At 37.9% G+C, this 9,763-nt stretch overlaps 1 protein-coding gene across 1 annotated transcript in view; it reads left to right on the top strand.

The window, feature by feature from the left end:
• The first annotated feature begins 5,980 nt into the window (after window positions 1–5,980).
• Window positions 5,981–9,763, top strand: part of UBE2N (ubiquitin conjugating enzyme E2 N) — an 88,567-nt gene continuing 84,784 nt past the window's right edge. Inside the window, exon 1 of the mRNA XM_051963676.1 lies at window positions 5,981–6,087. The gene's annotated coding sequence lies outside the window, so the exon portion shown is untranslated. The remainder of the gene's footprint in view (window positions 6,088–9,763) is intronic.

Below are 9,763 nucleotides of genomic sequence, written 5' to 3'. Positions count from 1 at the left end.
AGAGACTTGCCTCAAGTGTCACATTGTAATTAGCTGAATGACAACATGAAATCATGTCTTTTGCCTCTAAATCCAGAGTTCTTGCCACCAAGGATCCTACAGGGTGTATAGAACCAGCTTTAAAACACCTTTATAACTATTTAATATTAATTTCCTCTGTAATGCCATATAGTTTATATATTTAAAAGCCTTAAGGCAGCTAGATGACTCAGTAGATAGAATGCTGGGTCTGGAATCAGGAAGACCTGAATATAAATCTAATCTCAGACACTAACTATGTGATCTAAGGAAAAGTTACCTCAGTTTGCCTTAAATCACTAGAGAAGGAAATGGTAAACCAATCCATCTTTGCCAAGAAAACCCCATGAACAGGGGCTTCTAGGCGGCACAGTGGATAGAGCACTGAGTCGGAATGTGGCCTCAGACATAACACTTACTGGCTGTGTGATCCTGAGCAAGTCATTTAACCCCAATTGCCCAACCAAAACAAAAAAAGGGCACACACAAAAACAGAAAATCCCATAGACAGTCCATGCTATGGTCCCTGGGGACACAAAGGGTTGGACACAAATGAACAGCTTGAACAATCACAACAAAAAACCTAATTCTGAAAAGGAGTCGCCTCCTCAAGACTGCCCAAGGGTCTAAAGCCACCAAAAAGGTTCAGACCCTCCATATTAAACCATAATGATATAATCCAACTCTCTACCTGTATCAGTATGAATATTGATCATATCTGCAGTAACAGGTAGCTCATTACTTCTATCCCTTCAGGCAGAGGCATACCGCCATTTTGGAGAAAGTTTCTTTTGCCTTATATTGAGCTGAGCTATGATTTCCTATCCATTTATACCCACTGATTCCCCCTCCCAAGACCAAGCAAAGCGGTCAAATCTTTCTTTTATCTGATTCTCCTTCAAACATTTCATCTCTCCCATAAACAATATCTTATCCAAATGAACTTTCAACTGCACAGCTGTTGGAATGCTTTCAACTGCACAGCTGTTTCTATTCCCTCATTGCCCTCCTAGGCTGTGCTCTAGCTTGTCAGCATCCCTTCCCTAAGCCTCTGGCTCCCAGAGCTGTACCCAGTAGCCCAACTGTGGTCTGAACAGAACCGAGCCCCAAAGCCCCACCTCCTCCCTCCCTCCCTTTGGGCACAAGGCTTCTCCCATCAGGATGATTCATATTGAGCTGGCAATTTGGGAAAATCCTTTTCCCATAAACTTCTTTCTAACTCTGTTTCCCACATCCCATATGTGTACAATTGATTTTTTTAAAAATTCAAATGCAACTTATTTTTCCTACATGACACATTCTTAACTTCATTAGAGAGAGCCAATGAATTGGAATATTTGGGGTCTCAGTTTTGTCATCCAATATATTAGGTATCCCCCAAGTGTCATTTCATGATAAACATACTCTGTATTTTTTCTCTAATAATGTTATTTCATGATAAATATCTTTTGTCTTTTTCCTTTTTCTCATTGATAAGAATGCTAAAAAAAAATTACACTAAGGATGGAGCTCAATGACATTCCACTGGAGACCTCTTTTCCAGGGTGACATAATCCCATGAACCAATACTAGAAAAGAGAGTCAAAAGGGATCTTAGAGGTCACTCCATCTAACTCCTTATTTTTGTAATTGTTGATCAGTCATTTCAATCATGCTCAACAACTCTTCCTGACCCTTTTTGGGGTTTTCTTGGCAAAGACACTGGGGAGGTTTGCTGTTTCCTCCTCCAGCCCATTTTACAGATGAGAAAACTGAGGCAAAGATAATTAAGTGATTTAACTGAAACTCAAGCACACTGAGCCCCCAAGGTTACTTACTACTTAACTTGCAATCAGTTTACTACTCCATCACAAATCTCTCTTTACTCTTAACAGATTACTATTCTTTGAATCCAGCTGAACAACCATTCCAAACAGATCCAATCTACATATTCCCCATTTTATTTACAAACATAGTGAAATAGTCAAATTTGTGGCTGAAGTCCATATCCATGGCCTTCTCCCCTTTTGGGGAGAAAATCAACTCATCTAACTAAAAATAACAGGAAGCTGATCCTGAGATAGAGGCAGGGAATTTTAAAGACACAGCAGACTCAATAAATGGCAGAGATGAAAGGTCTATTAAGCTGAAACAGCAGACTCTGTTGGTATGCATTGGGTGGTTGTAGGAAATAGAAATGCCTGGATGAAGAATTTCAATTTGCCTCTACAGGCAATGTGGAGCCACCACAGCTGTAACTAATATAAGATGACCAGAGTTTGGACCCAGGGTTGGAAATATTTGGGGAGTCAAGCCCCAAAAGATTTCTTGGAAGTGCTCATAAAAGACTTTAAGAGGAGAATAAGTAAAAGAAAAAATGAGAAAGGAAATGAGAGGTGTGCATAAGAGAGTCAACTCTTGGGAAAGCTTAGAAAAGGAAAGAAAAAAATTGTCTTAAGAAAACAGTTCCTTAAACAGTAAAATTAACCAAATGAAAAAAGATATACAAAAGCTAACAAAAAAAATCACACATTAAAAAAAAGAACAGGACAAGTGGAAGCTGATGACTTTGTGAGACAGCAAGAATCAGTCAAACAAACTAAAAAGAATGAAAAAAATGGGAGAAAATGTGAAATATCTCATTGGAAAAACAGTCGACTTGGAAAATAGATCCAGAAGAGACTATTGGCCTACCTACAGGCCATGACCAAAAAAAAAAAAAGAGTCTGGATAGCATTCTACAGGAGATCATTAAGGAAAATTGCCCCAATATTCTAGAAACAGAGGGGGAAATACTCATTGAAAGAATCCATTAAAATTGTAGAAATGTGTATAGAAGTATTGCACATATTTACCATATTGGAACATTTGCCTTCTAGGAGAGGGGTTGGAAAGAAGGGAAGGAAAAAAATTTGTAACACAAGGTTTTGCAAAGGTGAATGTTAAAATTTATCTATGCGTGTGTTTTGAAAACAAACAGCTTTAATTTAAAAGAAAATTTTAAAAAGAATCCATTGATCACCTTTGGAAAAAGATTCCACAAGAAAAACGCCAAAGAATATTATTGCAAAACTCCAAAACTACAAGCTCAACTTAAAAATACTTCGAATTGCCAGACAAAAACAATTCAAATATTAAGGAGCAGCAGTCAGGATTACCCAGGATCTGGCAACTTCTACAATAAAGAATCGGAGGTCCTCGAATACCCTGTATCAGAAGGCAAAGGACCTGGCATTACAACCAAGAATTAAGTACCCTGTGAGATTCAGCCTCATTTTTCAGAGAAAGAGATGGATTTTCAATGAAGTAAGAGACTTTCAATTATTTGATTGAAAAAAAAAAAAAACAGAACTAAACAAAATTTAATCTACAATCACAAGACTCAAAAGAAGCATAGAAAGGTAAACAGGGGAAAATATATTTTATTTTAAGGTTAAACAGTTTACATTCCTAGATGGGAAAATTATGTCTGTAATTCTTGAGAACTGTATCCGTCACTGGGGCATCACATGGATTGAGGTTGGGATTGTGAATAAACTTTGAGATGATGACATCAAAGAAAAAGACATTAAGGGGGTAGGAAAAGGCCTATACTGGAAAAAGAATAAACCCTCAATGTTCGTCATCAATAATGGTGGTAGTTGAGAGGTATTGTGGGATAGTGGAGTGAGATCTGGTCTCAGAGTTGGGAAAACCCAATTTGGACTCTTCTTGACTGTGTGATTCTGGACAAGTAGAGGCACCTAGGTGGCAAAATGGCAGACTTGGAATCAAAAAGACCTGAGTTCAAATCCAATCTCCAACATGTAGTAGCTTTATGATCCTGAGTAAGTCACTTTGTTGAGGTTAGAAAAGGGGGACCCCAAAAGTTTGGGATCCCAGACCAGTGTCTCGAAATGTCTCAAAAGAATTTGAAGGCTTGAAGCCATCTCCTCAGCCAAGGGTCAAAGCTTTATTTCAATTATAACTCCATTACAAAGCGGGCTAAATTGTAAGGGAATTCAGCAGAGAAACGGAAGCAAAGAGAGACATTTATCCATCTTTTATCATTGATATGCTAATCCTATGGCTCAAAGATAGGAAGAAATTTGGTTATCATTGACCAGATTATTACTGACCAGATTACCAGTCAGCAAGGAATTGAGGAGTGGTCTTATTCACCATTGTCTCAGGAGTTTGATCTGTGGGAGTTTCCTGAGGCCAGAAGTTATCTAAGGAGTGGTCAGAATCAGATTGGGCCCAGGAATTTCCTGAGGCAGAAAATCTAGAATCACTGACTTATTATCAGAACAGAAGTCCCCCTAAAATCAAGGGGTGACGAAAATCACATAATATCAACTTACACTCAGTTTGCTTAGGTTTTCTCATCTGGAAAATGGGAATAATAACAATCTTCCAGGGTTGTTGTAAAATGAGATAATACACTTCCTGAAACATAGTGGGTGCCTCTAAATAAATCTTAGCTAGTATTATTTCATCTCTCAGTATCCCCAGGCAACTCTACTAGAAGCTAAGGTTGCTGAGCCTGTATGAGAAGGGTGAGTTACTCACAGGGAGCTTCCTGTTCTGGTGAAACCAAAGGTCTATTCAAAAATAAAATGAAAATTAAATAAATGATAATGATTGATAGGTATCCTGACAAAAAAAAAAAAAAATCACACACACACCCTCTTGGAAATCAACAGAGGAGATTCCCCCTCCTGAATCAGGAGCCACAGAGAAATTTTCATTCTTTCTCATTTGAAACTTGAAATTTGGCTCCTCATTACTTGGTACTCCCCATGGAGGATGAGTAACTAATTCCTCTTTCCAGCTCCTCCAACCCTGTGATTCAGAATTTCTGCCTGCCTGGACAACAGGTCTCCCTCCCTCTGCTGTCTCCCCATGCTTCATCCCTTCCCCTCAGACCCATTCGCCTTGCTCCTGTAGTCCCTGTATTCTTTACTTTTCCCTCACCATTGTATCCTCTGGAAATTCTTCTCTATTAACACACTCATCTTCATTTTCTTGTGTTCCTTTCCACCCTCTGGTGTTCACAGAAACCTGCTTTTATCCTGAATATACAACTTTTCTTGGCTGGTTGCCCCAGAAAGGTGGAGGAGGAGGTGATGGGGGACAAGGAGGAAGAGGAGGAAAAGGAGCCTCTTGGCTCCCACTGCCAACCAATGTTCAATCCTCCTTCCCTCTGTCATTGTCCCTCGATCCCTACCTCTCTTCCTTTAAAGTTTTCTCCAGTCCATGCAGATCTTTAGTACTCTCATCTATGTCACTTTCTCATCAAAGAGTTCAGTATCTTTCTTATAGGTTTCTCTAACTTAAACCCTGTTCCCCTGAAATATTCTGGTTTCCTAGCTCCTCTATCACTTCAACTCCCATGACCCCTGCTTCTAGTGTCCCTCAATCATATACAGTTTAGTTATTTCAGTTATTAAGCACCTACTATGTGCCAGGTACTGTAGTGGTAGTTTTAGGATACAAATATAATGAAACAATCCAGGTTCACAAGGATCTGGGGTGGGGTGAGGGAGAGGATAGGTATAGAGAAGAACCAAAAGACAAGTTTGTATACATACATACATACATACATGTAAATATATGTACATGTGTGTCTATTGTACATATCTGAAATATGCATGTGTGTATAAATATATATATATATATATATATTGTTTGCACAGACATATACAAGTATATAGAAATGGTTAAATGATACAATGGATAGAAATCTGGGTTGAGAGTTAGGAAGACCTAAGTTCAAAGGCAGCAAGTCACTTCATTTCTGGAGAAATTTGCCTTCATCCATTGGAGAAAAAAATGGCAAAACCACCCTAGTATCTTTGCCAAGAAATCCCATGAACAGTATTGGCATCTGCAGAGTCACAAAGTGCTAAAGATGACTAAATAAGTAAACAACAAACAAGTATTTTTGTGTCTAAGTACAAATGCATTTGTATATGCATACCCAGATTTGCCATGTATACATATAGACATAATTACATAGAAGACTGACACAAAATAGTTAAACAGAATGTCATTTGGGAAGGAGGGCACTAACAGTTGGAGACATCAGGAAAATACTTTATGGAGAAGGTAAGTGCTTGAGCTGAAGCTTGAAATAAGAGAAGGACTCTTGAGTCAGAGGAGAGGAGAGATTGCATTTCAGGTATAAGGAATGACCAGCATACAAATACTGAAATGGGAGATGGGGTGGAACAGAGGGGAAGACCAGTCTGGCAAAATGTAGGGCAGACTGGGATAGATAAATAGATAGGAAGAGCCAGATTGTAAAGCATTTAAAAATCTAAAACTCATGCCCCCAAACTCTTAAGAGTTATCTTTTTTTTCCTAGTTTATCCTAGTTTATAGTTTATCCTAGTGGCAAAATGGAGCCACTGGAGTTTACTGGAATATGGGCACTTAAGAAAAATCACTTTAATAGCAGCATGGTGGATGGGATAAAGCAGAGGGAAACTTGAGGCAGAGAGACCCATTAGGAAGCCATTGTAATAATCTGATGAGTCCTGGAGTTATCTGTGAGGTCATTTCTAGCTCTATGACTAAGTATGACAAGTATCCATAGGATGGGCTGAAGACTTGGAGAGATTGGTGACAAAGGTTTGTCTGGATTTGAGTCATGAATACTTGAATTGTTGATGGAGGCAGCATACAAAGGAAAAAGAATTATTAGAAACATTCAGAGTGAGAGCTAATAGATTTTGGTGGCACTACATGTAGGAGACAAAAAGAGTGAGGGATAAGTAAGTCAAAGATAACTCTAGGAGTAGTTAGAAGGTGCAGTGAATAAAATAGTGGTCAGGAGGTTCAAATCCAGTATCAAGACACTTAGAACTTCCTAGCTGTGTGACCCTGGGCAAACCCCTTAACCCCAATTGCCTCAGGGGGGAAAAAAGATAACTCTTAAGATTTTGGGGGCATGAGTGGTGCCATTGCTGACCCTGTTCTAAACTGGAATAATGTTCCCACATAGCACTAGGTAAGAATAGTTTGCATTTTCTAGGAGTTAATTGGTAATGTTTTTCCTTTGTACACAGTATGTCCCATCTTAGATAATATGAAGTGTAATGGATAAAAATGTGGTCTTGTTAGTCACAAAGATCTGAGTTCAAGTCCTGCCTCTAATACATTCTGGCTGTCTGACTCTGGGCAATTCATTTCATTAGATTGAGGGCAGGAGTTTTTGCTTCTCTTTGGATTCTCAGGACCTAGAATTTAGTTGACATTAATAAATGTTTATTGAAAGGATGAATAAATTAATTTCACCTAATCATACTTCAGACATCTCTTTAGGATTGTAAGTTGTAGAAAAGTTGATAAAGCTTCTTCAGTGGAAGGTATTTCCACACTTGGAGTTCCTTACTTAGAATTCTCTATCCTTTCATTTCCCCCTATTTAGCTTTTCTAGCTTTCATCTACTCTCAACCAAAGTCCTACTTTCTATAAGAATCCTTTTCCAGTTCTTAATTTTGGTGCCTTCCCTATTTGATTATTTCTAATTTATTCTGTCTATATCTTGCTTGTACATAGCTGTTTACATTAAACTATGAGCTCTTCGAGAGCAAGATCTCTCTATATAAGACTTTTATTTATATCTATTCATACATCCATCCATTATCTATTTTGCTTTCCTTTGTATGCCTAGAACTCGTCACTGTACCTGTTCCATAATAAATATTTAATAAATGCTAGTTGACTTGATTACATCATTGAGACTACATTTTTCAGACATATGTCTGAAAGAAATAAACTAAAAATTGCCATAAATTCAGAATTCTAACTCTGGTTACAATGCCTAAAACTGTATTTATCTTAAATAGTTTTTGTTTCATGTCTTTTTGAGTTCTCAAATTTATTAATATTTTACAGTTTGCTATAATTTAAAAGCAGTGAAAATTAAGGATTATAAAAGACCCATGATAATCTTCTTTGCTATGTGAATAAAAGGGTCAGTCAAATGTGGCTTTAAGCAACTTCATTTTAAATTGCCATTGTTATCCCTAACTGCCCACTATAGCTTCTTTTGAACTGTTCTTTAGGCAAATCAGAAATCAAAAAATTCCAGTGTCATCTTCTAGTAAAACTCCTTGTTGGGGGAGAGGGGGGATAATAAAAACATTGCATAATCTGGACTTCACTGAACCTAGTTTATAGACCATGAACTCCATCAATCATTTACATTAGTTAATCACAAAGATATCTAGTCCACTCTGTACCTGGGCAGGAATCCACACTAGATCATCCCTGACAAATGGCTATCCAAGCTGGTATTTATTATAGGTCTCCAGTGAGGGGAAGCGCATTCCATCTCACTTTTATATGTCTCTGGAGGAAGCTTTTCATTGCATAATGGATAGAGCATTGAGCCTGGATTTAGGAAGAACTGAATCCAAATCCAGCTTCCAACATTTACTAGCTTTGGGACTCTGGGCAAGTCACAAACTCTATCTGCCTTAGTTTCCTCATCAGTAAAATGAGAATATTTTATAGCACCTTAGTTCTATAAGTTGTTGTGAAGCCCCAATGAGATAATAAATGCTTAACATAGTGCCTAGCATACAGTAGGCAATCTATAAATGCTTATTCCCTTTCCTTCTCCTTGTTTCTCATAAACACCTGGAATTGACCTTTTTTTGTCATTAATTTCTTTCTGTGCCTTTGTTTACAACAAGAGGGCATGGAACAGCATTGGGAGCTCTCAGGTAGAGAATAGCCTTTTTTAGACAGATAACATATAGAGTGAATTTTCTCGACAGGTGCATCATTAATTGTGTCTAGTCCTTCTGAGTCTCCTGTAGAGTGCCCTCATTTGTTAAGATGGGCAAGAATGTTGAGAATCCAGGCCCCAGACAATCATGGCCTAGTTCCCCATAATATGAACAACTCCTGGGCCCTTGATCTTCTAGTCCCCAAGAGGAGGAGTGTGATGGGGAGTACTTTCAAAAGAAATAAACCTGGAGAGAGAGACAGAGCACTGTGAGTTCACATGGAACAGGGACAGTGGGGCCGAGGGATGGTGGGCTAAAGGTCTATAGAGGAGAAGCAGCATGACCCTTCAGTATCAATACCCTAGTCACAATTCTACTTATCTCCAGAAAGGTGGCCACCAAGTGATAGCAACCTATAATGATTATTTTGGAATGAGAAAGGAAGGAAGTTAGGAAGTTAGGGAGGAAGTTAGGAAGAAAGGAAGAAAAGAAGGAAGGAAGGAAGGAAGGAAGGAAGGAAGGAAGGAAGGAAGGAAGGAAGGAAGGAAGGAAAGAAAAAAGGAGGGAGGAAAATGGTATCTACTTTTTAAAAAAACTTTATTTTTCTCATTTTTTGTGCATTTTCTTTTGCAGCACAGCTAATAAGGAAATATGCATAATTTCACATATATAATTGATATTATATTGCTTACCTTCTCAGGGGGTGGTGTAGGGATAGAAGGGAGAGAGAGAATTTGGAACTCAAAATTTTTAAAATGAATGTTAAAAATGTTTTTCATGTAATTGGGAAATATTTAATGAAATAAAAATTTAAAAATAAATTTTCACGTCTAGTTTTTCAGATATTTCCTTATTAGAAACTAGGCTCTTCTCTAAGATCTGTAGAAAGCTAGGGATTAAGGAAAGAACAAAAATTAAAACACCAAATTCTGTTTTAACAGTTTCATGCCCCAATCATATGCAATAGAAACTACCCTTAAAGGGGTCATTTGTTTTTGAAAGTCACTTGATAGAAAAACTTTTTTTTTTAATTTGGATGGTCT

This window comes from Antechinus flavipes, chromosome 5, assembly GCF_016432865.1.
Source record: "Antechinus flavipes isolate AdamAnt ecotype Samford, QLD, Australia chromosome 5, AdamAnt_v2, whole genome shotgun sequence".
NCBI classification, from domain to species: Eukaryota; Metazoa; Chordata; class Mammalia; order Dasyuromorphia; family Dasyuridae; genus Antechinus; species Antechinus flavipes.
The sequence above is the reverse complement of the archived record's forward strand: the minus strand, read 5'-3'. Positions and strand labels throughout refer to the sequence as shown.